This window comes from Fukomys damarensis, unplaced genomic scaffold, assembly GCF_012274545.1.
Source record: "Fukomys damarensis isolate Sample0158 unplaced genomic scaffold, DMR_v1.0_HiC HiC_scaffold_14, whole genome shotgun sequence".
Taxonomy (NCBI): Eukaryota; Metazoa; Chordata; class Mammalia; order Rodentia; family Bathyergidae; genus Fukomys; species Fukomys damarensis.
This window is the reverse complement of record NW_022900926.1, coordinates 23,340,138-23,349,729: the sequence shown is the minus strand read 5'-3', so window position 1 is coordinate 23,349,729 and position 9,592 is coordinate 23,340,138. Positions and strand designations below refer to the sequence as shown.

Sequence of the window (9,592 nt, the reverse complement as noted above, 5' to 3'; positions counted from 1 at the left end):
ATATATATATATATATACTGAAAAATATACTTACTCTATTGTTTTTTTTCTCCCTGCTTCAATAAGGTTTGAAAATGTAAACAGGGTGTAAACTTATAAACCTAACTTTAGGGGGCTGAAGCAGGAGGAATGCAAACTTGAAGACTTTGTGGGCAATTCAGAGACCCTTAATTCTGTCTCAAAATTAAGACAAGAAGGGTTGGGAACATAGTTGAGTAGGACAGTGCTTGTCTAGCATGTGTGAGGCCTTGGGTTCGATTCCTAGCACTGCAAAACAAAACAAAAACAATATTCCCCATAACCAATACCTCCACCAATAAAAAAGTGTTTGAAATGTATAGGATACACAATCAGATTATATAAAATGAAAGATCATCATTATAATCCTTTGTAATTAGGTTGAATATGGATTCATTCAGGGGCTAAATATGCTATGGTAAATAGGATAATTTTTAGGGGAGTTACTTTACTTAGGCTTTGAAGGAGGACAAAAGGATAATCAGGAATTAGCCAGGTGGAGAGAGGGGATGTGTGTCTTGGCTAGGTTTCAAAACATGTGGCAGAAAGAAACCCAAAACAGCACAATTTAGTGGGAGCCTGGCATTATGGGCGACAGCCACCATAGAAAGCTGGGGAACCTAAGGAACGGGAATAAGTAGAGGATTTCAGACTCAATAATATGGCCAATGGGAAGCCACAGAAGAGTTATGAGCGGAGGATTCCATTAATGTTCACAAAACTGTTTTTGTTCACTTTAATCAAGTCCATAGTATGTATCAACACATCAACAGGAAATTTTAATGGATAAGTTTGGAATTAACTGCTGTCATATGCTGTAAGGGCAGTAATGATAACTTACTTCAAACAGTTCAAATGTAATGCCTATTATACTGGCTAGCGTAGTAATTTATAACATGCAATACACGATTTTGTTTAGATTTATAAATCTTTTATAACTTTAGGATGTTGATGTTAAATCACTCAATTGAAAATGGAACCTTTCGATATTCCCTTTGTTCTTTCTTCTTCAAATGTCTTCTCTTTCATTTTTGTTCATCTAGCACAATTATAGAAAAGCTAATTAAAATGTGCTGAATGCCTGCCATCATCTACGCATCACACTAGCTGTTTATGTGTTTCCTCACAACATGCAAACCCTCATGACAGCTCTGTGAGGAGATGTATTCTTATTTCCATTGGAAAAATGATAAAAACTGACGTCTAGAGAATTTTACTTGGCCGAAGTCAAGTTAGTAGGACTTAAACTTAGATTTTTATTTTTTCTAAAACCAAACATATTGATAGACCATCTCTGTCCAGAACCAAATAAGGGGGAAAAGTAGCACAGAAGAAAAGAGATTAAAATGTTTGTTTTGTCTCCCTGGTACCGGGGATCAATCTTAGAACCTTGTGATTGCCAGGCAGGTGTGACACCACTGAGCTACATCCCCAGACCTTAAAACACATTTTTGGAAAGCAGCCATTAAGCAGTCATCTGTGTTGGGAAAACCAACTGTCCTGGATCACCTGCAGGTCTACTGTGCTTCTTTCATGACACTCAAAACTCCAGTCCCAGGAACTCTGTGACAGTTTATTCCTGTTCTTCACGCTGACCTTGCTATAACTGTGAAACAACTTTAATGAGTCTTATGCAAGACATGTGCATGATTATTTATATGAGCCCTAGGTGGCTACTGGGAAGGACAGCAAGGGAGATTCAGCTTAGGTACCAGACATTTCTGAAGTCCCACTTGAGGCTTATGATAAACTCTAGACTGACAATCCAGAGCTTATCAACTGAAGTCTGAGAACTTTTACTGAATTTTCTTTCCACAAGGGTTCACATGGAAGAACTCTTTCAGAGTTACTGGAGTCCACAAGATACGATCCTTCATTACACTTCCTATCATACTGCCCACTGCCCATGGGTAACTGTATTCTCTCTCTCTCTCTTTCTTTTTGGTACCAGGTATTAAACTTGGGACCTTGTGCCTGCCAGGCAGGCAGCAGCACCAATGAGCTAAATCCCTGGCCCCTGTATTCTCTTCTTACAGAACCAAATACAGCACACCAAGTCACATGGCCTATCAGTGCTTATCAACATGTTCTACACTACAAGTATTATGGACTGAACTGTACTCTCCACAATCCACAGGTTGAAGTCCTAATGTCAATGTGAATGTATCTGAAGCTAGGTCTTCTGAAGAGGTAATTATTGTTAAATGAAATCTGAAGGGTTTCAGGATCTATGTCCTTATAAGGAGAGGAAAAGACAAAGGAAACAAGGAGAAGGTGACTGTGTACAAGCCATGAGAGGCCTCAGGAGAAATCACCCTACCAAGTTAGTTTTATTGGTTAAGCTACTTAGTCTATGGTAACCCCAGCAGACTATCTAGTGCAATCCGATAACTGATGGTGTCACAATGGGCAAAGCCTCACTTGTATTAATTTCTGGTCCTTGTCAACTTAAAGTACTATGCTCTACACTATTATACTTTTTTTTGAGACAGAGCTCGCTACTTGAGACTGGCCTTGAACTCCCTATGTAGCCTAGGCTGTCTTTGAACTTGCAGCAATTTTCCTGCCTCAGCCTCCCAAGTGCTGTGACTACAGGCATGTACCACCATGGCTGGCCACACCAGAGATAAAACTAATGTCAGCAAATTCCACAGACAGCATCCTTGGGAGGGTGATGGTTAGTGAGACTATATCCTCTAAAGCAAAGCATCCTCTAGAGCATGTCACCACAATACCATCATGGAAATTTAAGTACAGATTGCTAGATAAGGAATTAGAGTGTTAACATGCAATGGTCCATATCCTGGCAGTGGAATCTGACCATTTGGTTATGACTCTTCTCTTAACCTATTAAGAGGAGCAGAATAAAAAACCATGTAGCTCATAAGAATGGGTCATCCAGTACATATTTTTACCCAATGTGCTCTTCTTACTTCAAAACCACTTATTCTCTTTTGATAATAACAGTTTACATAGTAAATTTGCTTGCTTATTTTAATTTGACAGTAGATTCTGAGTAAATCATGACTTCATGACTTTCCCATCTATAATTACATTTTATCACAATGTTTTACAACAGTAAAGATGTGTAAAAAAGTTGAGAGGCACAATCTCACCAAGAGGATTTGCTACAAAAGTGGAAATATGACTAACAAAAATCTTGAGTAGTAAAATTTAAACGTAAAAAAGGATAGCCAGAAATCAATAGTTAACTGCTTATGTCATGAAAACACTGAGGCCTACACATTTCTAATTTCAATGTCAATTAAAATATTCTTAGAAAACTGCATGTACATGCATGTGAGCATGTGGTTTAATGCATGAAGAAAATGAAGATATAATAATAAAAAGGATAACAAATAAACTTGGAGGAAGGTGTCTCTACTTCAGCATATAATTTTAACTGTGATACAAAGGGAGATAGAGAATGTTATTTAGTAAGGGACTCAAACTTCACAAGAAGATTTTAAATAGCAAGGCAGAGAGTAGCAAATAAAATCTTAAGAAGTGAATGGAAAATTTTGAGCCTCAAATAAATGAGTAGAAGAATTGCTTCTAAAATGGTGAAGTAATAAAAATAATTTCTTCCATTAAAGAAGTAAAAATCAAACACAACAGAACTTTGAAAACTAACTAAAGTCTTTAAATAATCCGAGAAGTGTGTGTTCAAGAAAAACAGCTGAATCTTGGTACAATAGTAAGCTTCCAAAGTTCCACCCTACAAAGAAGCATCACTCCAAGATCTGTGTGGTAACTCCCTAAACTACACTGATTCTCAGAGGTCTTTGATGTGACTTAAGAGCATGCCGGTAAATGGTTGTATCCCTGGGGTATTTGTCAGAAACAATCAATGTCAAGTGATTAACCTCTTAAGCACCATCTTAAGTATCTACCTTACATGATGATTTAAGTTTGGGACTACAGAATTACATCTCCAAGTTTGTCACATTATATTATAACAAATGTCTAATTATCTGCAAAAAATTATGGAAGTCACTAGAAATAAGAAAGTCTGACCACACAAAGAGCAAAGATGCTAGGAAAAATTGTTCCTGAGGAAAGTCATGATTTGGACCTATTAGACAAAGATTTTAAATCAGCCTTATAAATAGGTTTGATGACTGAAAAGAAACCCTGTCTAAACAGTTAAGAGAAACTATAAAAACAATAGTTTACCAAATAGAAAACCCCATAACATTCTGGAGTTGAAAAGTATAATACTGCAGGGACACTACAAATAGATTTGATGTGAGAGAACAACAAGAATCTCAATTTCAGGGTAAGTAAATTGAGATAATCTAATCTAAGGAAATAAAAAACAAAATGAATAGTGGCTCAGACACTTATGGGACACCATCAAACGTACACACTTATGCATTCCAGGATTACCAGAAGAGGAGATACAGAAAGGGGAGAAAAAATATTGAAGCTAACTGAAACACTTAGTAGGAGAGACTAAAAAGATCCAAACTTGATGTATCATGGTCACACACTTGGAAACCATAGCCAAACAGTCAATCTTAAAAGAAGCAAGACAACAGTAAAGCAACTTCACTGAAGAGAGACCAGTAATAGGCTTTTCATTAGAAAATTCGGCAGCCAGAAGTTGGTAAGATCACATAAGATAACTAAGAATTCAATATCCAATAAAAATATACTTTAAGAAGGAAGGAAAAATACAAAATAAGTGAGAGCCAAGACAGTTTATTTCTAGCAGACTTATCCTTTAGTGAAAACTAAATCCAAGCCCCCTCAAGCTAAAATAAAAGATACTCAATGGCAAATCAAATCCATTTGAAGAAAGTAAAGACCACTGATAAAATGTAATTACGTAGGTAAGTATAAAGATATAAATAAAGATATCCTTTTTTTTTTTTTGGTACCAGGGATCGAACTCAGGATCTTATGCCTACAAGGCAGGTGCAGTACCACTGAGCTAAATCCCTGGCCCAATCCTGTCTTTTATAATTACACATGTATTTGTAACTCTTTTCTCTATCTGATTTAAAAAATAACTTTATAAAACTATTTATAAAAATAAAATCACTGGCTTAAAAGCAATAATTTGTATGATATAGCGCAAAGAATGTAGGTGGGAAAAGAACTAGATTGAGCACAGCTTTTATATATATCTATATATCTTTTTTTTTTTTTTTTTTACTGGGGGTCAAACTTGGGTCCTTGCACTTGCAAGGCAAGTGGCAGAACCACTCAGCTAAATCCCTGGCAGAGCTTTTATATATTATTAAAATTAAGTTTTCATTAATCCAAACTACAGTATTTTAAGATGTTAATTATAATTCTAAGGGTAACTATTAAAAAACTGCAGAAAATAAACTAAGAGGAAAAGAGAATTAACATGCTATAGTAAAAAAATCGACAATTTAACTTCCAAGAAATGAATAATGGAGAAATGAACAACAAAATACATGATACATTAAAAAATAAAACAAAACCAAGCTGTAGACCTAATCCTACCAAATCAGTAACTATATCAAATGCAAAGAGATTAATAATAGCTAGTGAATTGCTGGATATGCTTGGAATCAGTGCCAAACATATCATAGCAGCTGTGAAATAAACTTTAATGAACTAAAATACCTCATTTCTTAACAAATCAAATCTGTCAGTTTTGATCTTAAAGCACTGGAATATTTATGTTAAATTTAGTTGTTAGAAAACCATCACTTATCCATAGTTAAGCATTTTTTAAAGCAAAGCTACATTACACTATTACTAGTTTAAAAATTCAAGAAACTTTTCTGTTAAAATGTGAACATATACAGTCACTATTCTTAATTTTAAAGCATTAGAATGGACTTAAAATTTTAAGTGGCAGAGTAGGAAATAAAGCAACCACATAATACAAAGTTTTCTGTTAAGACTAAAAATTACTGATGGGGTTGGGGATTTGTGTAGATGTAACTGTTTCTTAGATGTGTATAATTAATTTCTTTGTGAGTTAAGAAAATGTGAATTTAATTGTAACACTTCAGTAGTCCAGATTTTAAAGCAAGTTTGAGCTTTCATATAATGCCATCACCATCCTATACCTATAGATTCCCAGATGATGTTTTACTGCAGTTGCCTGGGTGTTTCCTGAAAATTCATCCCTCCTCTAAGGTTTACAGGATGTAGAGCAGCAACGATATGTACCATGCTGCTTGTGGTGATTGTTTCACAAAGAAAAAAAAAGTATAGCAAAAAAAAGTCTAGTCTACATACTACATATAGTTATGTGATAATTCAAAATAAACTTTTTTGGGGTGACCAAACCAAACTGATAAATAGATTGTATTCATCTACAAAGGGTACTAGAGTTGATGTAATAAAACATTTTTAAAAACGTACTTTATTTCATTTCTGAAAAATCATAAATGAAGAAGAAACCTGTGCCTAAGTTAAAGGTAGAAAAATGGTGTATCACCAAGAGCAAACTTGAAAAAATGTCAGAGCTGAGATAAATCACTAGAGAACAATGGATAGCCTGAAAAGCTAACCCTCAGACGTACTTCAAATAGTGCTAGCTTTGGCAGCACATATACATACTTGAAATATAAGAAAGAAGTAACAGATAATTAAAAATGGACCCTAATTTCTAAAATTAAAACAAATTATAAACTGAAACACAGAATTACCAGTATGAATAACATTTATGATTAAACTATAAACTGTATGTAAGAGAGAGACTTCAGAGTCATAAAATAGTTGAAAAGAATAGAAAAAGAAAGAAGAAGGGGCCGGAGATTTAGCTCAGTGGTGCTGCCACCTGCCTCGCAAGTGCAAAGACCGGAGTTCAATCCCTGGTACAAACAAACAAACAAACAAATAAATAAAATAAAAGAAAAAGAAAAAGAAACAGGAGCAGTTCGAGTTAGAGTGGTTATTCTAATATATGGCAAAATAGTCTTTAAAACAAAAATTGTCACTAGAGACAAAGTAGGACATTTTACAGTGATAAAAGGATCAACCAATCAAGAACACATAAGTAACTCTAAGCATGTATGTAATAGTCTGAAAATATGTAAGGCAAAATGGTCAGAATGGAAAGGTGAAATAAACAATTCAACAACAATACTTAGATAATTCGGTACCCTATTATCTCAAAGAAGAAAACTAGGCAGAAGATCAGCACAGAAGCAGATTAGATCAATTTAATAAACCAACTAAATCTAATGTTATGTTTATAGATTACTCTATCTAACAAAATCTATATACAAACTTCTATCAGGAATCCACTGTTACTCTTGGGATGACAATATGCTAAGCCATAAAGTAAATAATTTTTTTTCTCATTGAGTTTATTGGTATATTTTAGGTATACAGTACAGTTACATTCATCATTGGGATCTTGTACCTTTATATGACAGGTCTTGGTTCTCATTTTTTCCCCTTGTCCCTGCCCTCCCTTCACCCTTTCCTCCCCTCCCCATTTACAAACACTTTATTTCCATTTTTTCAAGGATCTTTTATGTTAAAGAGTAGATTGGTAGGGGCAAAAAAATCCCCAAAGAATGTTGCAGATCTATATGTTAAATGTAACAACAGACTTTTTTTAAAAGTACACAAGGAAAAATTGCAGTTAAAGTTATTAAAGATGTAAAATGTAGATTGTTTTATTGCCTGAAAAAATAAATTATTGTATCTCTTAATCACTTTTTAAATTTCAAAAAGTAGGCTTTTAGCCTATAGCTATAACTATTTAAATAAGATCTAGATCAAACTGATAATATTGCTGTAGGGATGTTAATAATTAAAGATGTAAATGTAGATTGTTTTATTGCCTGAAAAAATAAAGAAATTATTGTATCTGTTAATCACATTTTAAATTTCAAAAACTAGGCATTTAGCCTATAGCTATAACTAATTGAATAACCACTAAGTCAAAGGAGGAAACATAGAATAAATGAAAATAAAACAAAACAAGCCCATAAAAACTCCACAATATACCAAAATGTATGGGATGCAGGAAAATCAGTGATTCAAGAAAGATTATAGTTATGCTTTTATTAAGGAAAAAATATACAATCACTATCTCATGCTTTAAGACTAGAAAAAGAAAACTAAACCCTAAGCAAGCAAAAGGAAGGAAAAAAAATCCTAAAAATAAAGTTTGAAAAAAAGAAAATAAATATACATATGTAAATGTCTTTCTGCACCTGATTTCTATTTTGAATTCATTATATTTGGAGTGCATACTCATATTTTCTGATTTTAGTTTTATATATTTATTGCTTTAAAAATTATTTACTTTAGTGTGAACAAGCTATAATAGTACATAAGATCCTAATGAGATAACTGACAATGGAAAATTATCTTTGAAATATGAAGAAAACTGACAAAATTCTGCCTAGCTTGGTCAAGGGTGAAAAACCAGTAAGAATCAAGTTAATAAAATCAGGAATGAAAAGTGGGGATATCACTTCAGACCTCAGAGATATAAAAGGAATAAAAAGAAAATATTAATAATTGTATGCAAACAAACACCCTAGATGAAAAGGACAAATTCCTGGAAAAATATAATGTAAGACAAAAGGAACAGACCTGGAAGAATGGAGAGATTAAAATAATAATCAAAAAACTTCCCCCCAAAAGTCTAGGCCCAGATGTATCTCTGTGGAGAATTATACCAAAATTTTAAAGAAGAAATACCAATCATTCACAAGCCTCCAAAAAAGGAAGGAGAAATGAATACTTCCCAATTTGTTTTACAGGGTTAGTGTTAGTGTTACCCCAAAACCAGATTCATAAAAAAACCACACTGCAAAACAATATTCCTTATGAATATTGCTGTAAAATCCTCAACAGAATACTATTGAACAGAATCTACAATGTATGAAAAGGATTAATACATACCATGATCAAGGGAAATTTATCCTAGGAATGACAGATGGGCTTAACCTATGAAAATCTGTCAATTTAAGAGACCATACTAATAGCCTTAAGGGTAAAACCTATACAAACATCTCGATACAGAAGAAAACGTTTAATAAAAGAGAAAAGCCTTTTCTTATAAGAACATTCAATGAAGTAAGAATGTCCTCAACCTGATGAAGGTTAATATTATTTGGTATCAAGGATTAAACTCAATACCTTGAGTTTACGACGCAGGCGGTGGAACCACTGAGCCAAATCCCTGGCCCGTAAAGGTTATGTTTTTTAAAAAATACACAACTAACATAACGTAGAAGACCAAAATTAGGGACAAGACAAAAACATTCATCATTGCTACTTCAGCACTGTACTAGCCAAGAAAATTAGACAAGAAAGAAGGAACAAAAGCAACCGTATTAAAAAGGAAGCAGTAGTACTACATTAGCAGATGACATGATTTTGTATATAGATGACCTTAAGGAAATGACAAAAAAACCAACAACAAAAAGCTAAATAAACCTAATAAATTCAGCAAGTTTACAGGACACATAATAAATATTTTTAAATATCACATATATTTGTATACCTGAGTAATTTAAATATAAAACCAACTTTATATGCAAACAGCTGGGACTAGAGGTTCCATTTGACACAGCCATCCCTCTCCTGGGTATCTTTCAAAAGAATTAAAAGAATCATA

General features: G+C 33.7%; 1 protein-coding gene across 23 annotated transcripts in view; it reads right to left on the bottom strand.

Annotated features, from left to right (window-relative positions):
* Positions 1 to 9,592, bottom strand: part of Ahi1 (Abelson helper integration site 1) — a 200,764-nt gene that overhangs the window by 74,905 nt on the left and 116,267 nt on the right. The gene's annotated exons all lie outside the window — the stretch shown is intronic.